Source organism: Psammomys obesus, unplaced genomic scaffold, assembly GCF_907164565.1.
Source record: "Psammomys obesus unplaced genomic scaffold, mPsaObe1.curated_primary_1811, whole genome shotgun sequence".
In the NCBI taxonomy this organism is placed as follows: Eukaryota; Metazoa; Chordata; class Mammalia; order Rodentia; family Muridae; genus Psammomys; species Psammomys obesus.
In genome coordinates, this window is record NW_026585895.1 from 31,767,472 (window position 1) to 31,786,244 (window position 18,773).

Below are 18,773 nucleotides of genomic sequence, written 5' to 3' on the forward strand. Positions count from 1 at the left end.
CATCTTGTCCTCTCAGTGAGAAAAACAGAATTCTTGACATTAGACTTTGAGAATTGAATATGAAGGCTTTAGTGTGCACCTTGAAGTATATTAAATGCTTAACATTTATTCTATGATTACAGTTATGGTAACTTTGTTCCATAAATTATTTAATACGCTAGTGTATAAAGTGATTTGCTCACCATGCAGACAGAGGAATAGCACACACACACACACACACACACACACACACACACACACACTATTATCTGATTTAGGTCAAGTCAATTCCTCTAACTCCTGTTTAGAGCTTAAAATGATTCAAGGGTAAGATTATCACAATTAACATCATACTCAATGTTAAAAACTTAAAGATTCTCCCTAAAACAAGAAATTTGACAAAGATAATACTTCTGCCATTCTATTCAGCACATTTCCAGTATCTAGGCAGACCAATTAAGCATGAAAGAGAAAGAGAGAGAGAGAGAGAGGCACCCAAATTAGAGAAGTAAAGCTTGTCTGTGTTCACAGATGCTTGTGTCCGGCTAGCATATACAGAAAACCCTAAAAACATGTGCGCAAGCACTGCAGTGGTTTCCATGAGAGTGGTCCCCAGAGGCTCATAGATTTCCATGTTTAGTTCCTAGCTGGTAATCTGTTCCAGAAGGATTAGTAGGTGTGGCCTTATTGGAGTAGGTCAGGCTTTGAAGGAGGCACTGAAGATAGACTTTGAGATTTCAAATGCCCATGCCAGTCCCAGTCCTGTCTCTCTGTCTCTCTCTGTGTTCCTCTCTGTCTCTGTCTGTATCTCTGTCCCCACTCTCCATCCCCAACCCCCCACCCCCGGCCCCATTTTCTGCTTGCTGCCTGTGGCTCAAGATGTAAACCCCTCAGCTACTGCTCCTGCACCATCCTGGTCTGCTTCCTGCCACGATGACCATGGACTAACCCGGTAAAACTGTCAGCAAGCCTGCAATTAAATGCTCTCTTAAGAGTGGCCTTGGTCGTGGTGTGCCTTCACAGCAATAGAACAGTGACTAAGAAATATGCAGGTGTGCTTATGTGTGTGCGTGTGTGTACATGAACACAAGCACAGATACACACTTCCATTATAGCTAATAAATAGATCTGGAAAAATTTGAGGATACAAAATCAATGTACAAAAACAGTTAAATATTTACTTACTAACAATGGACAACTTAAAAATAAACAATCTCACTTTTAACAGCATTAGAAAGAACAAAATATTTAGAAACAAGTTTAAATGGAGACCTAAGAGGCTAGAGGCTAGTACACTGGAAAATAAAAAAGAGAAAGAGAGAGATAAATTTTTCTGTGGTTTTTCAAGGCAGGGTTTCTCTGTGTAGCCTTTGCTGTCCTGAAACTCACTCTGTGGACCAGGCTAGCCTCAAACTCAGAGATCCATCTGTTCTGCCTTCTGAGTGCTGAGATTAAAAGCATGTGCCACCACACCCTGCTGAGAGAGATAAATTTTAAGAAACATAAGTAAATAAAAATGCATTTGTGGCCAAATATTGAAAGGAAATGTTGTTCAAATGGGTTTATTATAGAAAGTAACATTCAGATTCAGCAAACTGCCCATCTAGGCCTCAAAGGTGTCCTCCAGGAAAAATTTAAAAATCTAACCTAAAGCTTTTATAAAGAGATCAAAAATACACAAAACCATCTTGAGGACAGGAACTATGTTGGAAGACTTAGTCTTCTGATTTCAAGATTGGCTATAAACCTGTAAGAATAAAAAGACTTTTTTAAAAGGAAAGGAAAACAGTATAGCACCTTGGCAGATAGCAGCAAGAGTAGAAAGCAGCCTTCCAGATGTGAGCAGCTGAGTCTGACAGGAGTGTCAAGACCACTCAGTGGGGACAGGGCATCTTGACAGGGAGTCCACTCCATTTAAAGGTTGTATTGGACAACGTGACCATTTAATTATCACTTTCCAGTCTTTGACGGTGAATGTAGATGGTGCTGGGAAAACCAGATGTTCATGTTCAAGACAAGGAAGGTGTCCCTCCACTGGGCACCATACACAAAATCAACTGAAAAGGCAAAGGCATAAACACAAGGCTTAAAATGGAAAAGTCCTGTCAAGCATGGGGAGACATTCATATGGCATGGCCTTTGGCAAAATTTATTAGATGTGACAGTAAAAGTGCAATTGTAATAAAAGGTGATGGCTTTAAGCAAAATTAGAACCTTTCTTGCATGAAAGGATGCTCTCAAGAAAGCAAAAAGACAAATTCCTATAGAACTCAAAGAAGAATACATTTGATGCTCCCGTGTTGAGATGGCAAAACATCTGACAGAAGCAACTTAAAGGAGCAGTGGCTATTTTCGACTTGTTTCAGTCAATTGTGGTGCAGAGAGCATGGAGGAACAGATCAGCTCATGGCACTAGCTGTAGGGCCAACATCCTCCAAACATGCTACATTTCACATCAAGTCATAAGAAAGAATTCGTAACGCATGAATCCAACATGAGCTTAATATCCTGAATACTAAAAACCAACTCTTAGAACGCAACCGCAAAAGTCACCCAATTAAAAAAAAAAAAAGTGGGAAAAAGCTTTGAATGGACTTTTTCCCCCAAGAAGATATCCAGTAGTGTATAAATCTATGTTGACCATCATTAGCTTTTGAGGAGATTAAAATTAAAATAGCAATAGAATGTTTCTTCGTGGTCATTAAGCGGTTCCTTTATGACTGGGGGAGAAAGGAAGGAAGAAAGAAAAGATAGTTTAAAAAAAAAAAAACAGTCAAAAGTGAGAATGACCCAAAAGTCCATCACCACATGATGAACAAACAGAACATGACCTATCTATAGGGCAGGGTATTATTCAACCTTTTTAAAAAAAAGGAGTCAAATTCTTTGGAATTGGAATGGACTTTTATGGACATATCTGTAATTTCAGCAGTCTGGGAGGTAGAGATGTGAAGATCTTAAGAGAGGGTCCTGCCTAGACTTTACCCAAAGACCCGGTCTTAAAAGTATCTCAGCAGTAGGTCACATGTTGAAAGTATACAGGGGCCTTTGTTGTGGGAGCACACTATGCCCTCTGTTGAGAACCCAGATCATTATTCACACCTAAAAATCATACTATGGTATACATGATTTATTTCCATGTTAATTTTGAACCTGTATAATTGCTATTCAATCAGTTATCTGGTTCAGTTAAGTTGTCAAGATGGTATCAGTATATTTTGATAACACTATAACACAGTGACTTTTGAAACAATTATATTAATTGACATAGATGTTAACACACAAGTATTATATGATTCTCCTTACATTAAGTACCTAGAATAGCAAAAATTCATAGACAGGAAATAGACTAGTGATCACCTGGGGATGGAGGGTTAAGTGTCTTGGTGTCTATTTCTGTTTGGAATCATGTGAAAATCCTAGAACTCGGCAATGCTCATGGTTGTGTAATATTTGTGAATCACTGAATTTTGTCTCTTAAAAAAAGCACTGAAATGGTAAATATATATGCATATATAATATAAAATAGACTCTATTTTAATACTATGTTATAAGTAAACTATATAATAGAAAAAATATATTAATGTATAATATATACACAGTAAAAAAAAGAATATCAGATTTGCTTTCACAAAGCATGGAGAGGGCTTTGGCATAGTGGCTGCACAGATGTTACTCTATTTAAAAATACATGACAAATAAGAAAAAATAAAATGAGATCACAAATTAGTTTGTGCTTTAAATTATTGAGATTGAATTTTAGAAACAATTTGCAAGTGATGACATAGAAATTTGAAATTTCTATTTTGTGGAATTTACAAAGAAATATATTTTTATGAATGACAGAAGAAACATAGGATAGTTGTTTTTTAAAAATTATGCATAACATTTAACAAACTATATGTTACAGAAGCATAAAATAATATATAAGACTTTCAGGACACTTCTTCCTGTATGCGGTACTCGAGACAATTCTAGGCTTGCCCATAAAATTTGTCACATCTTAGTTAAAAATAGCACTTTAAAGGAAATTGTATTATTGAGACACTCCTTTTGCTTTTCAATTAGCGAAGTTATAAATGCCACTGTCATAAATTTTTTATTCTTAGATGTTAGAATGCCCAAGGTTTTTTATATTTATGTATAGTTTAAATTTTCTTTTTAAAATATCAGTTAACTAACCTGAAGATTATATCTCTGTTCTTTGCATTTTTTTTTAATTATTCGCTGTTTCCTGTCAGAGACACTAGTGATTTTTTGGCTGGTTCCCAGGACCTCTGACAGGCTTTCATCTTCAGAAGCACAATTGTTTCCTGTATGGTTTAACTCTCAACCAAAGAACTTGTTCTTCCACTGAACTGGAGCAGAATCATAGCATAGTTGACACATGCCTGTTGGCTGAAGGCATGATTATCCTTGCAGCTTCTCACACATAAAACTTCCTGGCTTTTTCTCTTCAAAGCTCACGTTGCCAGAAAGAACTCTGCATACACAATTACTTTTATTTTCATCTCTGGTGTTGCTTTCATTGACATGTGTGGTCTCCTCTGTTCTTCTATTCTACAATACTATTTGTATTTTTCACTCAAGGGAAAACACACAGGGAGACACCCAACATTTAGTGTCTGCTGCCTTACCTGGTTCTTTGAAGAGACTTAAGAAACAGGTCCAAAACCAAACTCTTTTGCAAATGCCATTGATGGAAGTTCCATCTACAACAGCCACAATCAAAAAGATAGTTACTTATTGCTCGACTTGGTACAATATTTCTCATTTTGGCATTTTACGTTAAACTATAAAATGACACAACACAATGGTTTCAGGGGGTGTCAGGTAGGACTATCAGAAATAGCACACATACTGTTGTTTCCTGAATTGCTCATAGCGATCATTTGCTGTGGCGAAAAATGGGTCCAGATCATTACTCACCCACATTAGGAAATCCTATGACTGTAGAAGGGATTTATGTCCACATTAATTTTGAATCTATATAATTCATGTTCACTAAATTACCTGGCTTGTTTACATTACTGGTGTGGTTTCACATATAACTGTAATAACACTATTTTAGCCTTGAAGATCATTGAGATCTAGAACATTCTCTTTATTAGTAATTCTGGGTATCTAAGTCAAACTCCATATTGTAAATTTGTATATAGAGGGAGAGCATGAAATTTGAAAGTTTAATTTTGAAAACCAAATATAAATATTAATGTAGACAGTTTGGAGGACAAACTACCTATAAAGCTAACTTATAATTCATATTGCTTCAAATTACCTTCTTTTATGTGCTGTCCATAAAAATTATATGAAGGCTTCAGGTTCCCTGGAACTGGAGTTATGGATGGTGTGAGCCACTGTGTCAGTGCTAGGACTCGAACCTGGATCCTCTTGCAAAAGCATCTCTTTACCACTAAGCTTTCTGGCTCTTTTTTTCTTATGTCATTAAAACTTTTTTATTGGAACTTTAAATGATCAAAGGCAGTGTTAGAAACTCTGGGACATAAAAGCATGGATTAAAAATACACATAATATCAATAGCTGTCTTTAGAGGCCATTTTTCATCTCTATCCTTTTCTTTCAGCTGCTTTACAAAAGCTTGTACAACTCAAGGAGATAAAAGGGAAAACAGTGTTTTTACTTGCTCTCCTGTTGCCTAAGGCAAGTATAGTCTGTGCCTTTATCATTTTTCCTGAACACCCTGGAGCTAGCTGAGCTGTGTTAAGCTCCAGGAAGCAGACTGATAGGATCCGAAGCCTGGACCCAGGATGTCCAGAGTTTGCCAAATCACATGGTGAGGTGGCTCTTTCACAGGAGTGGAATGCCATAGTCACCTGGGACAGAAAGAGGAACGTGCTTTTAGTGGTTATCCCTAGTTTCAGACACAGAACAGCTAAAAGGCTTGGAAAGTTTTGAGTGGGCAGGGTGAGAAGGCTCAGTGGGCAAATTGCACTTGGTGCCAATTCTTGAGACTCAAGTTTGATCCCTGGAACCGACAGAGTAGAAGGAGAAAACCATCTTCTGCAAGTTTCTCTGATCTCCATATGCTCTCTCTGTCTGTCTTTCTGTCTGTCTGTCTATCTCTCACTCTCTCACTTACACACATACAGACAACAACAAAACATTTTTACTGCTGTAGATGTAGCTCAGTGGTAGAGCTCCTGAAGCATACATAGATTCAAGGTTCTGTTCCTAATGTAAGAGCTGCACATTCAATTCATTTGTCTTTTATATACAAAGGAATAAAAAAATGAATACCCAGATAGTAGTAGATAGAAAATATATATGCTTATATATTTCCTTCAAAACCATGACTCAAATATATACTTTAAAATCTAAAATACAATGAGAAGATGAACTAAGAGGTCATGTTACACAAAAACGCAATTGCCAAACTGTTCTTATAAAAGTATAAATGAAGATACTGTATTAATAAAAACACGATTATTAAATCAGAGCTCATATAGAGAAGAAAAAGAAATAGAAATGTATGCTAAACTTTTACATCATATTTAAATACATATTTAGAAATGTATTCTGTTTTTTTTTTTTCTGAGAGATTTTTTTTTTAATTAATCACATCATTTTTCCCCATTTCCTTTCCTCTTCCCAACCCCTCCTACCAACAGGAGCTTGAAGCAGCTGGCATCCACAAGCCAATCAGGTAACAGAGATGAACGCATGCTCAGCTGCCTTCCTTTACTTACATAGCCCAGGATCCCAGCCGGGAAATGATGCCACCCATAATGGGCAGGTCTTCCCACCTTTACAATCAAGATAATCCCTCACCGCTCAGGTCAGCCTAGACTCTGTCAAGCTGACCATTAACACTAACCATCACAGTTACTCTGTGTGCCAAGTGTGTGGTGATTAAAACCCTTGCTTATCATTCGTCGCACTTAATAGCAGTTAATTTGCATAGTGAAATTGAGTGCTTATAGAAGTCAGTATTTCTGATAATAAAAATGCCTCCCTCAATGAACACGTCAATATCGCATGCTAAAAAGTAAACATACTAACGTTTGAAACAACACTGATAATTACACTTAAAATGACTTCTCTTCAAAGAGATTTTTTTTTTAGAAGTACTTCCTATAATCAGGAATACAAAGTTTTTTTTCTCTCATGAAGTATAAATATTTGCTGACAAATGCACATTAGCAGGTGGGAATGAGTGAGTGCAGGTTGGACGGTGTCTGTATGGAGGTCCAACTGCCTGCCCCTGGAGACTGGCAGGGCAACTTACAGACAAAACTATGTATCACTGATGATACAGCCAAGCTTGCCTGTATCATTACATAAATGAACAACAAATTTTCCTAATTCTGTAACATGGTACCACCACAAGATTATGCATTTAAGAAAAGCATTTCAACTAGTCTTGGCTTGCAACTGGATTGTCGCCTACCATTTTTAGAAAAACCATCTATGGGTGCTTTCACTTACTGTCAAATAGTAGCTCTCAAGGCCCTCAGACTAAATGCATTTCACAAGAAAAAGAAAGGCTTATTGACTATTTGTTATCCATTACCAGTAGATCTGTTAAATAATAGATACATTAAGAGAGAAACATTGCTGGAGAGATATTTCAGTGGTTAAAGAGCACTGACTATTCTTCCAGAGGACCAGGGTTCAATTCCCAGCACCCACGTAGTGGATCTGAACCATTTGTAACTCCAGTTCTTCGAGATCTGGTGCCTTCTTCTGGCCTCCTCTGGCACTAGACACACTGAGGTACCCTCAGCAATTCTTACACATAAAAGAGAGAGAGAGATATTAAGTTCTTTTTGGTGTATTTTTTAATGTAATTAAAAACAAAATGACAATCACTGATTGATGTGTTGTTTAAATCATTGAGGTTAGGTTTCAAATTTTAAAAATCAAGGCTTCAAGACAAATACATTTTGCAAGTTTATGCAGACATATACTTGAACCCAGAACGTTTTAGATCTCAATAATTGTAGCCTGCGTTATTCTGCCTTCTTCCTTGGCCTTAGAAGCTCTTGTTTTGCATTTGAAAAAATGCTGATATGAGCAATTATGAAGGAATGAGAAATGACTGGAGTGACTTAGATTAGCTTCTCTCTCTCTCTCTCCTCTCTCTCTCCCAATTCCTCCCTTTAAGCCCAGCAGAGCTCAAATTCCCTTGTCATCAGCAAGGATAAGGGGCAGAACTTCAGCCCCACAAATCCTAGCTTTAGCGAGGCCGACATCTGTGCGTCTGGGACTGAGACCAGGTGGGCTTTCTCTGAGTTTCGCTCTGGAAACAATCGCAATAAAACCAGAAGAGTCTGGTAGAGGCACTGGCACAGACTGCATTGAAGTTATCCGGATAGTAATAGTTTTCACTCTCTAAATAGCAAAATGAGAAAACGCTGGCTTATAGTCAGGCCTTACATTCCGAACAGACACTAGAGAATGAAAGAACAGAGACGCTTCCCCTCTCATATTAAGTTAATGTTTTCTCCTGTCCTACATTTTCTTTAAATATTACAAACAGCAAGTCAAATTAATCCTAAATTAATCCTCTCTATGTTTTAGATTGCCTCTAGCATATATTATAGTCAACATACCGACCGATAAATACTAAGATCTACAAACCGAATGAATATTACACGTGCGGTACACTCAAAACTAGGGGCAGAGTGGGCCTGACAAAGATATGAGACAAGCATGATTGTGGAGATGTTTTTGCTTCAAAAAGAAGCCATAATGAGATGACCAGTCTCTCTCAACTGTGTAATTTCACTCTGATACCATAATTAAAGTCAGGCAAAAAAAAAAAAAAAAAAATCCTGGAATCTGAAACCTATATTAAAGAAAAATAAACAAAACCTCAAACAAGCAGGCTGTACCAGGGGCTAAAGAGTTAGTTGAGATCATTGTTTCAGAAAAGGGAACCAGGGCTTACCTGCTTGCAGGGATTCTTTAGTTGGGGTGAGATGGTGTGGGGTTGGGTGGAGGGGTGGTAATGTATGTTTTTTTTTTTTTGTTGTTGTTGTTTGTTTGTTTTGTTTTTGGCTGGGGTTGGGGGTGATGCTGAAGTTCAGAGCTCTTTTTTGAGGTGATTCCTCTGCCTGTCGCTTTAAAGCAAAACATTGTTTTGAGGCTGTTGGTTTTGATTAGGGCATACTGTGAATTAAAAAGGTGTTTTGGTGGTTAGAAGGAATACAGACCATTTGGAAAAGTTGGGGTTGAAAACTTCTGTGCCTCTTTAACTGGACCGAGCAACATGCCTGCCCAGAGTTCTTTCCATCATCTTATCTTACACGCGTCAGCCTCACTGGTGGGACCTTGATTTTGAAAATCTTTTCGTTTTTTTTCCCCCCTATTATGTGTCAGAGCACAATGGCTGACGGAGGGAAGGCTCAGGACTTGAGCTCTAATTTCAATTCAAGAGTATAATTAATGTTCCCAGGGTCAGGCTCTTGCCTGGTAGATGCCCGGTGGGTTTCCAAAGGCTGAGTGAGGGAGCCAAGCGGGAGAGAATCGTGTCTACAGGCCAGCTGGGCTTCCCTGGTGTCTTCTCTCTGGCTCAGGCAAGCCCTCCTCCTCTCAGGCCCTGCTGTTATCTGCTACCAAGCGGAGCCAGAGGAAATTGATGGAGACAGTGCCAATCTCGGTGGCCCTGAGAGTTCCCCCTTTGCCAACGTTAGCTCTAAAGAAACGGGTCTCCTTCGCGGTTGAAGCCATTGATTTTTCCCCTCCCTCGGGCCAGTCCTGCATTAAAACCCTGCCAGGGTCTGAGGGCTGCGTCTTTCTCACCAGTAGTTTCTGTTTAGAACGTTCACTGACAGAACTCTCCCGGGTATCCGATTATCTTGCCAGTCCTGACCGGAAACGCAGATGGAAAAATGTAGGCAGCCTTGTAAATAACAAATCTCACCACCATCAGGCAGCACTGTGTGGTTCTTGTTGGGAAAGACTAGGCAAACCAGGTTTATTCATTGCTCACCTCTTCTCTGGGCGCCTGTGTTTCAATATCCTTCTGGTTACACATAAGGGTATTTCTGTTTATATTTTCTACTTAGCACCTATACATGACAATTAGTGGTTTCTGTCTTCAGAAACTTATTTCCTCATCTATACATGCAATTCCATCATTCATGCAGTTCACTTGCTCATTCACTTATTCAATATTCTACTCAGTTTATCCGCTCTTGTCGAGGAACTGGGTTTAAGGATGAAGCCCGAGAAACAGCCCTCATTCACACGCTGTCTACAGCACACTAAATGAGGAAATGCGGAACCCTCAAGTGTAAATTGTGCCGTGATGTCTGTTAAGAACGAAGGGTACCTGAGGACCTCACAACAGCATAGACTGTAGAATCTGTGAAGAAAGTGACATTTGGGCCGACCTAGCTGTGGGCGGCTACCCTTGCTATGTAGCATCCCCAGTGTGGAGACATTAGAGAGGTGTATTGTAGTTGCCTTAAATTATCAGAATCAGATAATTAAAATATTTGTTATTTGAAGGAATGGTACAAATACTTTTAATTTAAAAGCAATAATGTTTGTTCATTCTGTGTCTAGCAGGCTCACTAGCCTGGGTGCTTCTCCTGTCTCAATTTCTCATCTCCCCATAGAAGCGCTGGGATTATACAAGTGTGCTACTTTGCCTGACTTAATGAAGCTTCCTGGGATCCGAACTTAAGTCTTCCTGCTTACCGCAAATGCTTAATTGACTGAGCCATCTTCCCAACCTTAAACTTTATTCCTCACACTTGAATAATAACATAAAAAAGCCCACATAAAAGTGTAATCCTACTCTAATAATTCCACATTATTCTTACTGCTTTTTGGAGTCTTGATTTCTTTTTTCATTTAGCTTCCCCACCCTCCACCACACCCCCTTTTATAGTGTTAGGCGTTAAACCCAGGGCTCTACGGATTTTTCACTTTTTCTTTTAAGTGACAGTAAATTGCCCAGGCTGCTCTTGAATTCACTCTCTAGCACAAAGAGGCCTTGAACTTGTGACCCTCTTGCTTTTCGTTTCTGGGTAGCTTTTATTAAAGGTCACACAACCAACACTGGCTGGTATTGAACTTTTTATCATTCAGTAATTATCTCTGTATATTGTTTGAGATCATAATTTATTTTTTTACCTTAAATGTATTAGATTTTTTAAATTTTATTTATAGAACTATTTTCTTTCCCTTACTACTATATACAAATTCTCTATAGATATGGATGCCTTCTTGCGATCTATTTTCTACTTCAGTGGCCCACCTATTTATTTTCATGGCCATCCAGCCCTATTTTATTAAAATTGCATAGTGCTTTGACAACTTATAGGCAAATAAACCCATGAGCTGATAGTTCAGAGTTCAGTCTCTGCAGCCAGGCCAAATGTAACCCAAAACCCCGGACAATAATAGTTTATTTGCCCTGCAAGACACTTATTCTCACAATAGCATGACACCTTCCTTAGTATATTTTAGTTCAGCTTGTGGTTAGAGGTTGAGTATTAGCTTTCAGAATCAAAACTGTACTGAACCATGCAATCACAAATAAAAATGTGGAATTCTTTTTTAATTGATTTCAGGACCTCATGCCTGTTAGGCAAGTGCTCCTAGCTCTAGCCCTGACTCTCTTTTTCCTTTTTTTTTTTTTTTTTTTTTTTTAGTTTGAGGCAGGATCTCACAAAGTTGCCCAAGCTGGACTTGAAATCACTCTAGCCAGGCATGATACTTGAACTTGAAACCTTCCTGCTTTACTAGCTGGATAACAAGACTCTGCTACCGTGTCTGAAAACATTAACGATTCTGAAATACACCATTCCTCTGAAAATGTTCTGCTTTCTTACACGCATGACACGGCCACTTTAACCAAGATATAACGGAAGATGTTTTGCAGAGCGTAATGACTGTCCACCTCTGCTGTGAAGTGGCTGACTATATTGTCCAAGCTTCAGACTGCAAAATGCAAATGCAGAGTTGTATTTTATAGTGCCAGCACAGATTGTAGGCTAGCCTTAAAGAAAGACAGGAGGAGGAGAAATAACACATGGTTTGTGGCCCCTGTGAGAACGTTACTGGTTCAGCAAAGCTGCCAGTTGCAGCTGAAGGGGGAGAGCAAAGGTAAACCACTGCTGTTCCCTAATCACCTGGAGATATCACAGCTGGCCATGGGCTGCCTTCAGTCTGTAGGTCAATGGAGGTCCTGACCAAAGACTCTTGAGTGGCTTAGGTTGAAACATTCGTAAATATTGTGTTTCTGCAAATGCATTCACAGATAAAACTAATGACAAACTGGTAGCCTATGAACCTGTGCATTTGAGGAACAGGTTTTGGAGAAAAAAATTTCCAAGGAGTGATCTGTACGAGCAAGGAAGGTATTGATGGTCCCAAGTTAACCAGTGGCAAATCCAGTTTCTTTTGATAGTGGTTTGAATGGATACATCCAAGAGGAGGATTTTTTAAAAAATCAAAATCTCAAAGGGGTGTTACCGTTTCTGTCCTAAAGCACTTAACAAGCAAATTTATGGTTTACCCTAGAAATAGCAGATTTCCCTCATGGTAGCACTGCATTGCCCACTGGCTCACCAATTCTGCCTTATTAGTAACTAGAGTCTTGTTAGATGAGAAGGGAAGGAGAGTTTTACTGGAGCTTCTGAGACATGTAAAAGTGAAACAGTCACACACACATACACACATACACACACACACACACACACACACACACACACACACACACACACAGTGTAGGTTCCTGGTGGTTCTGTCGGTGCTCGCAAGAATAAGTAGGCCAGGCCCTGCTTAGCATTCCTTTTCCATTATCTTCATTCCTCCACCCAATCCTCAAAAGTTTTTCCCGGTCAGGTTTTCTCCAGCAGTTTCCTGCACTGTCTCTGCTTTCATCATTCTCTTCTAGGTCTTGGTGATTGCCATAGCGGACTAATTAATTTGCCTCTATCGGTCTTTCCTCTTCAAATCCATCAACTCCTCCACAAACAGATTTATCTTCTCACATGGCAATCAGCAACCTGTCTTCAAAAACTTTTAATGACCCTTGTCCTGTACAAAGAGCACATTCTTTATCGTGCCCTACTATGACCCGCCTTCCTAACTGCCACTCAAGTTCATGCCAAAGATTACTGCACGGCAGACCCGTTAATGAGGCAAACTGCTCTAAGCTCTATGCACCACACACGTCCTGATGTCCGCTTTTGTCTGTGTGTTCCTGTGTATATGATTTTCATTAGGTTTTTTTTTTCCTCATTCACTTCCTTATGTTTTATTTTTATTGTATGTGTATGCGTGTTTTACCTGAATGTACGGTTGTGTTCCATGTGTGTACCTGGTGCCCTCAGAGGCTGGAAGTGAGCATCAGATTGCCTGAGACTGGTGTTACTGATGGCTGTGAGTTGCCAGGTAGGTGCTGCAAACTTAACCCGTGTCCCATAGAAGAGCAGTCATTGTTCTTAATCTCTGGGCCAACTCTCCAGTCCTTTTCATTCACTTCTTATCTCTGTCTTTTCTTAGGAGGTCCAGTCCAGCATCTACCTCTTCCTGTTTTCCTAAGTTGCCACAAAGGTCAATTGCTGCTCAGTCCTCAGAGCCACGAGAAAAACAAAACAAACAAACAAAAACAACAAAACAAGTTGTGTGTTACATGTCCTTAATCTAGAACATAGGAGGCAGAGCAGTGTGTTTGAAGACCAGCCTGGTCTACATCATGAGTTCCAGGCTAGCCATGGCTACAAAATGAAACCCTGTCAAAAACAAACAAACAAACAAACAAATAAACCACCACCACAGGTTGAGTTGAATTACTGGAAAATATTATTTTTTGTAAAAAATTTACTTACTTACGTATATGAGTGCTCTATTTGCATGCATGCCCTCATGGCAGAAGAGGTTTTCAGCCCATTACAGACCCCCCACGTGGTTGCTGGGAATTGAACTCAGCACCTCTGGAAGAGCAGCCAGTGCTCTTAACTTCTGAGCCATCTCTCCAGCCCCAATAATACTAATTTTTGAGGGTTTTGGTTATGTATTTTTTTGAAACATTGAGAGGTAGAAGGAACAGGGAGGATGGGCTTGAACTTCCAAATGGAATTTTTGGGGGTTGAGAGCTAAGTTTTGCAGAAAATTGTTTTGAAATATAACAGTGGGAGATAGAGAGATGGCTCATTGATGAAGAGCACATATAGCTTTTCCTAAGCACCCAAGTTCAAGTCCCAGCACCACATCAGGCAGCACGCAACCATATGTAACTCCAGCTCCAGGGGTTCTAATACTGGCCTGTTTGAGCACCTGTGCTCACTTGCACTTACCAACCTCTTTTTCAAATATGCATGAACATAAATAATAATTTAATAATAATAAATAAAAAATCATTGGTCTACAGTCACTATTTCTGGGACTCTGCCATCTAGGCACATGGTCGGATGATATGTCACTGCTCTCTGTGGGCTAGATCTGACCCTATAACTTGCTTTGGTCAAAGCATTGTGAATTTAAGCTGCGTGTGCTTCTACCAGCGGTAAGCGCTGAGTCAGTTTGGAATCTCCAAAATCTTTCCTTCTATTTGCAACCAACAGTACGTACTGTAACTTGTCTACCTTTAGGATAAGCTATTACAGAGAAGAGCCCCGCAAACTGTTTCTACGTACTGATCTACACCTCTTAGAATCATGACTGACTTCTGGGGTAAACAGAGCACATGACCAAGAAATTAATCTTCACTTTTTTAGCCACTGAGATTTAGATTTTTTTTTCTTGTTGTTACTCTTGCTTTTTGTTGTTGTTGTTGTTGTTTTGTTTTGTCACTCTGTTTTAGAGACTCCAAAATACACTTTTCATTGCACACACTAAGTACATATCATTATTATTTGGCAAAAACCAAATATTTACTTAAACTAGAGGTTTGAGTTAAGAGGTTTTATTCAGGGCTTATAGCAGATGACTAAGCAAGGAGGACCACAATGGAAGCTGTTAAGAATCAATCATTCTAGGCTCCAGAAATGTACAGATATGGCAGGCTCTGGGGAACTGGAGGTGTCTCCTTATTTCCACAGCAACTGGAACCAGCTAACCAGACATCTTAGAGAAGTTTGACATTAGCAGGGCTCTACAGTTGCAAAGGGAACTGGGACAGTGAGAACTGATTGCAAGGTGCAGATTCCTGGGGATTAAGCTGAAGGGATTTTTCAGAAATAATTCGAGAATATTGTAATATTAACGATTTAAACTAATATCACTGGGACCATAAAATAAAGTTAACTTTATTACCAGATGAACCATGTTCACTGCATACAATCATGACTTGTACAAGGTACTTATAACTAAGTTAGGAGTAAATTAGTTCATAATTGTAGTTTTAAACTTCATAATCTTTAATGAATATTCTGGTTATTAGTTCTTTGAAAAGGAATGATGTTTTCAGGGGCTGGAGAGATGGCTCAGTGGTTAGGAATGCTTTCTGCTTTTCCAGAGGACCTGAGCTCAGTTCTCAGTACCCAGGGTGGGTTGTAACTTTACCTCCAGAGCAGTGATGCTCTCTTCTGGTCTCCAAAAGAACCAGACATGTTTGGTCTACATGCATATAGACATAGTTGTTTTTCAAAAATTTTTAGAGAAAGTGCTCTTTTCAGCATACAATCGGAATTTAAAAGATTTTTTGCCATTATTAATGGTAAAGTTTAGGGAGAAGGTTAATGTGAGTAAAAGTGAATTACAATTTAATAAATGTCTATTTGATCAAATTTTGAACCTAAGTAGCAGAAACAAACAGATATAATTTTGCCCACAGGTTTTAAAATACGCTTGAAGTCACAATGCTAAAGGACGTTTGTCTCTGTAAGCTCCAGGCAAGCAGCTCTGTGTTTGTTCTGTCTAATGCTTTTACAGTAGTTGAATTCATTTTAAGAACGTCCCCACTATTTACATACTCCATACTTAGGACTGGATTGATAGAGTTTCACTACCTTGTTTTGTAAATACGAGTTTAACTAACCACATTCTCTGAAAGAAACACTGAGTGACGCACCCAGAGATCAGCAGTAGCTGAGTATGGGAGTTAGAGAATTAGCTCCGACAGCCACCCTGGTGTATCAAGCACAGGCAATCCTATCGGCTTTTATTCTTGATTGTAGAACTGCATCGTTCATTTGTTTTTTTTGCTTCTACGAGTCTCGTTCACCCATTTCTGCTTTCATTAGGTACATTTGTAAGAGTCTTCAGGGAGGTCCTATGCAGTGTTAGATGCCCATGGATTCAGATAATTGAATTTGTCCTTCACATGATCCATCGATCTCCTTCATAGGACTTCTGCTTGGGGACATCCTTCCTGCTTGCGTGGGATGACGGGAAAATCAACCAGCTGTCTTTGAGCATCTCACACTGTACTGTGGCTTGGCCTTTTATTGATCTAATTTACTATGAGTGCAACATTGTAAACATTCCTCTGAGGACATACACACAAAAGCCGGGGGCCAGAGTTGTTTAGCTTGACCTTGCCAAAGCTTCTTACATTTTTATATTAGTTGCCATAACTTACAAATGAAGTAGGTGTTGAGTTGAAGATGGCAGTTTTCCATAACCGTAGCTCATCTCTACCGTCATACATTAGGCTTCCTGTCACTTAATGATAGCTTTCCTGAATACAAGGCATTCGTGACAGGCTTCCTAAGCCATCAGCACAGCATGGGTTTGTGTCTTGTATTTAAACTCCATTGATTTAAGCAAATCAGAGCCTTACAATGTCCTGAAAGAGTAGATAGAGTCACAACTTTCATCTTCCAGCATTATAGTGAACTATGAATGAAGGGTAAGTCTAGAAGAGGGTTGTATGAAGTTGCTTACAGCCATCTGTAACTCCTGTTCCACAGGATCCAATGTCCGCTTCTCATCTCCGAAGGCACCAGGCATGCACACGGCACACATACATACATGTAGATCAAGTACTCATGTACATGAAATAAAATAAATATTTAAAAAAAAAAGAATGAAAGGAAGAAAGTAGATCTAAAGAACCAAGTGAGAAGTATGTGGATTATGAAGTTCTTATGGACAAAAGGAACCAAGGGATGTTTAAGTATAGAGAAAGCAATCCAAGAGTGGCCACACACATAAAGCATAGGCCAGCTTGGTGGGCTCAAGGAGGAATGTCCAGCTTTTGAGCTACATCCAGACAGGGAGATCTGATCTGTGGGTGGCAGCACTCAAATGCAGATGGGCGCTGCCTCTGTCAAGCCAGCTCTCACCTTATGGCAAGGCTCTGGGCTGGCAGCCTGGCAGCACCATATGGGATATAGCCTTTGCACACAAGCCCATAAAAACCGCCACAGCAACACATGATGAATATTTCAGCGTTCTTCACAAATCCACTTGCAAAGTGTGGAATGCTGCTTTTCCTCCCCCCCCCCCCACCCCACACACACTCTGCTTTCTCAGTCCTTGACTTCAATAGTTTTCCTTCAGCTAAAGAAATGCTTCCTGATCAAAGTTAGGATGTTACAAGAGAATTTCAAATTACTTACTAGCATGCAATAAACAATTAGCAGTATGTTGATCTTTCTTACCATGGATATCAAGTAACAAATTGAGTAAATAGACATTTATGAAAAAAAAAAAATTCAGCTGGTTTGACTTTTTTTCCCCTCCCTCCAGAACTGAGTGAATTGTTTAGAAGCAGAGTTGACTAAATTAGTTTGGTGTTCTGGTTTCCTGTGGATGTGGCCTCTCCTTTCCCACTCTAATATTTCATTTTTTTAAAAATATTAACTCTGAGTTGTTGAAGTTTGCATATTGTTTTAAAATTCCCTGTGCCATTCTTGCTTTGTCTCTTAGTGTTTGAAGAAACGCCTTTTCCTCCTAGAGCAAGGGGTAGCAGCTGGCCGGCCAGGCAGGGCAGCTCCACAGAATGGAGAGGGAGGGGGTCATCTAATTAGAGCAGCTGGGAACGGTTTTTCAGCAAGGCAAACTGTAATCCTTTTTTCTGGAAACTGGCCAGGGCATTAAGGTTAACAACACAGTTTGTGCAAAATAATAATAATAATAATAATAATAATAATAATAATAATAATAATAATAATAATAAAATCTAACCAGTCCGGGTTGATGGATCACCAGTACCTTAGATGTTCAAGTTCACATCTCATTTAAAAGATTCTTTATCTACAGTATCCCTTAACACCTGCCAAAAACTTGTCAAAAACTTAGCAGCCACTGGAAGATAGCACCAGCTTCAAGATGCTCTTTTCGCTTGGCTATTTTAACAAAAATTTTAATTATGATCTGAGGGAGGACATTCAATTCCACTTTCAAGATAGCTTTGGTGTCTAAGGCCATACAACACTCAATGCACCCAGTCTCAATCAAAGTAACATCTGCATGAAGCAATATTTTAGCTGGGTTTTTGTTTGTTTGTTTGTTGTCACTTTTGTAGTGCTTCGGATTGAACCCAAAGCCTCAGGCACCCTAGGGAGGCACTTTACTGTTGGCCCAAGACAAAAGTTTTGAAAGTTTGTTGTTATCGGGGTTTGTTTTGTCTTCTGTTCAAACAGATCTTTTGTTACTGATTGGAAAGTCCCAGGCAGTACTTTCAGGGTCGTCCCCTTCCAGCTCTGTGATCCCCACTGAACCCCCATCAGCTCTAGATGCAATTCCTCTGGTTGGGAAACTGGATAAGGAATGTTCATCTACCACTCTTCTACATAGTAAAGAGGTTGCAATCAATTCCTTGAGCGTGTGAACAGAAGAGACAAATCGAATGAAATTTACCAATGCGAACTGGTACTCTGGTTCTGGCTTCTGCAAGAGTCATTTATGCAGCGATACAAGACGGC